Genomic DNA, 7,811 nt, shown 5'->3' with positions numbered 1-7,811 from the left:
CACCATTTAGCAAAAGCAATTCGCGTTACTCGACGTAATTTACTACAATACAACACGGCCCCCGCGACATCTGCCTGACCACGCCATTTCACACCGATTACCCCATTGCGGACCAACTTCCTACGACTTATTTGAGACAAGGTCCAGCGTGGGAGGCTATATCTCCTTCCTCTACAGACCCCCATGATTCACATCTTGGTCTCATGCATACACTAAACCTGCACCATATCCAGCTCTCCCCTGAAGACAAAAGCGACTTAATGGATCTTGGTCAGGGAAGACTTGTCGTATTTCCCCGGGCGTTGTCCGCGCGAGGTTCCCCTCCGGTGGCTACTCCACTAGGTGGAAGACAGGGAAGGTTCCACATTCTTTTGGTTTCCCATCCTTTGTCCTCACAAAGGACTGTCAGACATACGCAAAATGACCACTAACGTTTTTTTTTTTTCTTGTGCACTCAGTCGGAGATCAGTAAATTAGCTCACCGCTTGTACCACCTGACGTAAGTGGAGGACGCGGGAGGAAGGTGCAAAATAGGATACATTGAGAACTGGAGGAGGATGTAGGAAAGCCGGAGGGGGGTGGTGGGTGGATGAGGTGGCTGTGGGGAGGAAGAGGAGGAGGAGAAGGAGGAGGATGGTGGGGGGAGGAGATGGAGGTTTCGGGGAGGAAAAGGAGATTTGGAAGAGGAAGAGGAGCTCGGAGGGAAAGGGGAGAGTGGGAGAAGGAAAAGTAAGCTAGTGAGAGGAAATGAAGGCTGAGGGAGGAAGATGAGGCTCGGGTGGGGAAAGAATAGAAGGTTCGAAGAGAGATAGGAAAGCTGGAGAGGAGGAGGATTGTGAGGAGTGAAGATGCGGCTCGGAAGAAAGAGGAGATTGGGTAAAGAGAAAAGAGGTTGAGGAAATGAGGAGCCTGGGAAGAGATGTAAGAGGTTTAGTGGAGAAAAAAGAGGACGGGGAAGAATTATAAGCTCAAAAGGAGGTTTAAGGAATAGGAAGTCGAGGGAAAATAAGAAAGAAATAGGGAAGATAAAGAGGCTGAAAGAGGAAGAGAGGACCTGGGGAAGAAAGAGAAACGTGTAGTAGGGGAAAAGGAGGTTTGGGGAGTGGAGGCTAAAGTGAAGAAAAAAAATGGAAGAAGAATAGATTTTGGGGAAAAAAAGACGAGGCTTAGGAGAGGAAGATGAAGTTTTAGCAGGATTTTGAGAAAGGATGAGAAAGTCAGGGGAAGAAAGTGAGGCCTTAGCGAAGAGGAGGCTGAAGTCAGGAATAGGAGGTTGGGAAGGAAGAGGATGATGGTGTCTACTTGAGAATGTGTGTGGGAAGAGATTTATGGCGGCGGCGGTGTCCGTGGGTCGGACGTCTGCCTCCGTTTGGTCGCAACGAAGAGACGCTTTTGGTCGTGGGCTCATGACTCAGACGAGTGGGAGGATACACGGACCGGAGACCTCTATTTATCAACACCTTCAGGAAGGTACCACACTCTAAGGATTTGGCTATGACAAACGTAGAAGGATTTCTTTCAACTAGGGGAAAGTTGGCTTTAGTTTGAGTGGGTATTGAAGAAAGAGGCTTAAGACACCTCTCCTTACCAAACAATTGTCCTTTTCTTCTTAAAAAAGCCTTTTCTAGGTATTCTGTTCCTTCCTTTCATTTGTCTTTTATTTTATGCCATTCTCTGAAATGTGTAGAAAAGCAAGTCTGTTCAGGCTGGGATCTTCCTAGTACTGGTTATGATAGAATGCACACACGAACGCACACACACACACACACACACACACACACACACACACACACACACACACACACACACACACACACACACACACACACACACACACACACACACACACACACACACACACACACACACACACACACACACACACAGACACGTAAACACATACACACACACACACACACACACACACACACACACACGCAAACACACATACACACACACACACACACACACACACACACACACACACACACACACACACACACACACACACACACACACACACACACACACACACACACACACACACACACACACACACACACACACACACACACACACACACACACACACACACACAGATATATATATATCTGTGTGTGTATCAGGTAGCAACCGTAGGGGGGGGAGGCTGCTACCTGATACTTACATTTAAACACAACTCTATATCTCTTTCATTTAGTCCGTGATACGAAAAAGCAAAATAACCACAGGAAAAGAGAAACTTGTAGACAGTAAGTACTTTCGTATATTACATCTTCACACTAAATGAAAGAGATTCAGAGTTGTGTTTAAATGTAAGTATCAGATAGCAACCTCCCCCCCTACGGTTGCTACCTGATACATTTAAACAACTCTGTACCTCTTTCATTTAGTCTGAAGATTTAATATACGAAAATACTTACTATCTACAAGTTTCTCTTCTCCTGTGATTATTTTTCATTCACGTATCACGGTGATGTGATTGCTTGCATATATATATATATATATATATATATATATATATATATATCTCACAACTAACACCACAGTCGGACTTGTGATTTATAAATGTGTTACTACATTTCTCACCTGTGATATATATATATATATATATATATATATATATATATATACATATATATATATGTATACATATATATGTATGTATATGTATATATACATATACATATATGTTATATATATATATATATATATATATATATATATATATATATTTAAATGAAGATATGTATATATATTTATATATATATACTATCCCTTCTTTCTACCGACCTTTAACCTATCCCTCAACATCTCTATGGGTTCACACCTATTTGGGTGTATTGCTGTCCCCAAGGATAGAAGCGCATTTAGTCCGTGATACGAAAAAGCAAAATAACCACAGGAAAAGAGAAACTTGTAGACAGTAAGTACTTTCGTATATTACATCTTCACACTAAATGAAAGAGATTCAGAGTTGTATTTAAATGTAAGTATCAGATAGCAACCTCCCCCCCCTACGGTTGCTACCTGATACATTTAAACAACTCTGTACCTCTTTCATTTAGTCTGAAGATTTAATATACGAAAGTACTTACTATCTACAAGTTTCTCTTCTCCTGTGATTATTTTTCATTCACGTATCACGGTGATGTGATTGCTTGCATATATATATATATATATATATATATATATATATATATATATATATATGTATATATATATATATATATATATATATATATATATATATATATATATCACAACTAACACCACAGTCCGACGTTGTGATTTATAAAAGTGTTACTACATTCCTCACCTGTGATATATATATATATATATATATATATATATATACATATACATATATATATATATGTATACATATATATGTATATATATATATATATATGTATATATATATATATATATATATATATATATGTATATATATATACTATCCCTTCTTTCTACCGACCTTTAACCTATCCCTCAACATCTCTATGGGTTCACACCTATTTGGGTGTATTGCTGTCCCCAAGGATAGAAGCGCAAGTTACTGCCAACATGCCCTCCTTCTTCACACATCCGTTTCTTTCCTCTTTCTCTCTCTGCTGAATCTACTTACTTTTCTGTCTCCCTCTCTAGGTGAGAGAAGAGGAGAGAAAACAAGAGAAGAGAAGACAAGATATAGAGAAGAGAAAATACAATAAGAGAAGAGAAGAGAAAGACGGGGAAATATATATATATATATATATATATATATATATATATATATATATATGTATGTATATATATATACATATGTATATATATGCATATATATATATATATATATATATATATATATATACATATGTATTTATATATGCATATATATATATACATATATATATATATATTTATATACATGTATATACACATATGTGTACATATATACGAGTATATACATATACATTCCTATACATATATATATATAGGTATTTATATACATATATATATATATATATATATATATATGTATATATGTATATGTATATGTATATGTATATGTATATATATATGTATATGTATATGTATATGTATGTGTATATTCTGTCCGGTTTATAAATGGGATTATAACAGAATGAAAAACAAGCTTATCTTGACTAACTTGTATAAAGTGGTAGTCTTATTTAAGTAAATCATCCCACTATTTAAAGGTTGATAAAGGTCGTAGACAATTTTAGACTCTACATACGCAAAGGTTCGTTGAACTCAAGGCTTTTATTTAAGCTGTGTGCTTTCGCTTTGCTATGTGTTTATTATGGTATAATAAGCAGATATGTTTTAATTCTTATGATGAGAAAATTATTTGTAAATTAATTTGGTAGGATGGAAAAGGATATTTTTTTCTTATCTTTAATAAATTTGTTGTACTAGTTTACTGATGAGACACTGAAAGATTGAATGCCTTCACTTTACAAACAATTCTAAATGTCAGGAATATCTATGAATATCGACCCGAAGTCTTTATTCCTCCAGGTTCATGCCTATCCTTGACTTCGACCTCGTCATTGCCCTTAACTACGTTCCCAACCTCGACCCTGGTTGCACTCTTAATCTCGTCCTTGACCCCAACTTCATCTCCATCTATGCTCTCACGCTTCTCCTCGCCTTCACACATGCCTTCGAACTCAATATTGTTCTTGCGCTCTCCCACGTCCTTCTTATCCCCTACACCAGTGGATCTCAATAAGCATCCCATACTTATGCATTTCTATTCCCTAGTCTATTAGAGACCAATTCATCAGTAAATCCAATCGTTGTGCATCCACTAACTACAATTAGTTTACGGTTTGTGGCCTCCCTTGTAAAGCTCTGTGGATACCCAAGAAGTCACAGACCCCAGGTTGAGAACCACTGGCCCTACACGTTTTCTATGTTATTTACTTCCACTGTCGATGTGCGACACTTCGTCCACCAACTTATCCAGTTGACTCGCTCTCTCTCTGTATTTAGACTATGTCCTCCACCTTTAACCTCATTGTCAACCTCAGCCTTGACTTTGCTCTTGTGCTCGCTCTCGACCTCGGTGCGTCATCAAGAATCCTCACCCTCGACCTTGATGTCACCTTATAATCTTGTTCTCTATGTCGTCTATGATGTGTCTTTCCAATCTCGTCTTCGGCCTTGATGTGACATTATGACCTTGTCATCGCCCTCGATCTTCTTTCTGAAAGAGCAGTTGATATCGATATTTGTTGCCTGTTTATGGTTGGCTTTTCGTTGTTCATGTGTGTCGTTTTGGCCATTCCTTAGTTCTTCATGTCATGTTCACTGTACAGAAAAATGGTTTGGTCTCCCGCGATGTTCATAGTAAAGACTTGTCCGTGTATTCTGCTGGTATGACAACACAACGCTTTATCCTACAGGTGTGTAGTTATTTTCCTTGGCAAAGTAGCCGTGGTGAAGCTTGTATATCTGGTAGATAAAAGACGACCAAGGTATCTGGTCATCTTGGAGAAAAAAAAAAAAAAAGCCTTATAGATGTGACATAAGTTGCCAACGTTATCCTGTGTGCTTGGAATACCAGGAGAGATGACAGTCAACATTAACCCGGGTTAACGTAGCGTGATTTCTTGTGATCACGTGCAGGACTCGTGACCGTCAGATATCACTCTCACCTTCTTCAAGGGAGAAAATAATGACTTACCGTAAAGGTTTCACTCCCTGAGCCGGGTGGATTATGATCCAAACTAGTTCACCAAACATCAGGGCTATCTCGATCGATAAAGACTACACGGGCAGTGTCCTTTGCTCCCTTCACGCATACACAACCTGAATAAAATCACCTGAAGTTCGCCATAATAAAGGATAGAAGGTGGTTAACGGTACTGAGGATTCCGGGTTCCGTTACATCCTCTCTCTCTTGGTGACCCAACGTCTTTGTCCCACAAATCCCTTTAGTGAGGTTTTCACTCTCGCTTTCCTACTAATTCGACCTTTGCCACCACAGAGGACCCGTGAGTAGCATCTTCCAGTGTCTCTTCATCTTATATATGTAATCCGACTGCTGCTTTTATATAAACAATAAGTATGAGTTTATGTCGGAAGTAGATGGGCCACGATTGAAAACCGTAAGATTTGACTTTGGTTTCCGGACAATAAAGCCAAGCAGCTCATGTAAATAGAGCAGAAAATTTTTTAATCATGTAGCGGGAGTCAAAGCAAACATTTATTCACACATGTACACACACACAGACACACGCTAACACACACACACACACACACACACACACACACACACACACACACACACACACACACACACACACACACACACACACACACACACACACACACACACACACACACACACACACACACAAACACACACACACACACACACACACGCTCTCACACGTCCACACGCACACACATACATAATGAGGCAAACGCGCGCGCACACACACACACACACACACACACACACACACACACACACACACACACACACACACACACACACACACACACACACACACACACACACACACACACACACATATACACACACACACATATGCACTAACGTCCCTCATCCACATATGCGCACACACATATATGCACACAATATCTTCTCGAAACACGCACTTACACATGAAAGCATACACTATATGCCCGAATGAAAGATATGTTTTACAATGTCTAGAAATATACAGTGAAGAATTTACTCAAACGGAATCATATCAATAGGTTTTGTTAAAAGATTTTGTGTTACGTGCAGTTGGCTCCTGTCAATACTTAATAGCTCTTCCCCCTGCAGTGTGTGACTAAAGCGTCGGCTTCTCTACATGAAGATTTCTTTGAACAGCTGAAGCCATTGATCACGTGGTCTAACAGAGAAAAGTCGCTTTCAAGTTTGTAAACTTTAGGTCCCACCGAGACTCGAACTCGGATTGTTGGATTCAGAGTCCAAAGTGCTAACCATTACACCATGGGACCGTTCATGCTAGAAACTGGTTTTATTCCTTGTGACTCGGGAGCTATCTTGTTTCGGTTCCACCCCTCGACGTCCTGGATTCCTCATCCTCTCACCCCTCTCACTTCTCACACAGCCACAAAACTCTGTTTCTAGACAATTAAATGGCTTTGAACATCGTGCATTTTTTTGTAATTCTTTTCTATTTTTCTTTGAGAAAAATACAACTCAAGCAGTTAAACAATATTAAGAAAATTTATAGAATACTTAAAGAGTACCTACCAATCCCAAGTACACCTTTGCACCTTTTCTTTTATAATGTTATCTATTCTAACGAACACCATTTTTAAAACAAATATCTTCTCTCAAAAAAACTATTTGAGGGATTTTTCACAAAAAAATCGTCGTTGCTAATTTATATTCCAAAACACAGCTTACTGTGCCATCGCTTGATATTAGTTCTGATGACGTCATGACTTGTGTGTGTCAAACCGCGCACGCACACACACACACACACACACACACACACACACACACACACACACACACACACACACACACACACACACACACACACACACACACACACACACACACACACACACACATGTACGCACGTACACAAAATACATACACACGTGCACTCACGAACAAACGCACACAATTTTATGCGGGTAAACGGAAACACACCCATAAGCAAGCATGCACGCCCCCATAGATAAACACAACACACAAACACATATTCGTACATAGACACACTTGCACACAGCCATATATAGACACAACACACAAACACACACACGTACAGTTTCATACCTGAGGCCGTTACTGTTTCTCTTAGGCAAAG

General features: G+C 39.4%; 1 non-coding gene across 1 annotated transcript; it reads right to left on the bottom strand.

Annotated features, from left to right (window-relative positions):
• Nucleotides 1–6,915: 6,915 nt before the first annotated feature.
• Nucleotides 6,916–6,987, bottom strand: TRNAQ-CUG (transfer RNA glutamine (anticodon CUG)). Its single transcript has one exon. It is a non-coding gene; the product is annotated as a tRNA-Gln (tRNA).
• Nucleotides 6,988–7,811: the final 824 nt, after the last annotated feature.

This window comes from Oratosquilla oratoria, chromosome 11 (assembly GCF_046742065.1).
Source record: "Oratosquilla oratoria isolate Oo_2021 chromosome 11, ASM4674206v1, whole genome shotgun sequence".
NCBI classification, from domain to species: Eukaryota; Metazoa; Arthropoda; class Malacostraca; order Stomatopoda; family Squillidae; genus Oratosquilla; species Oratosquilla oratoria.
This window is presented reverse-complemented; position numbering and strand designations above follow the sequence as displayed.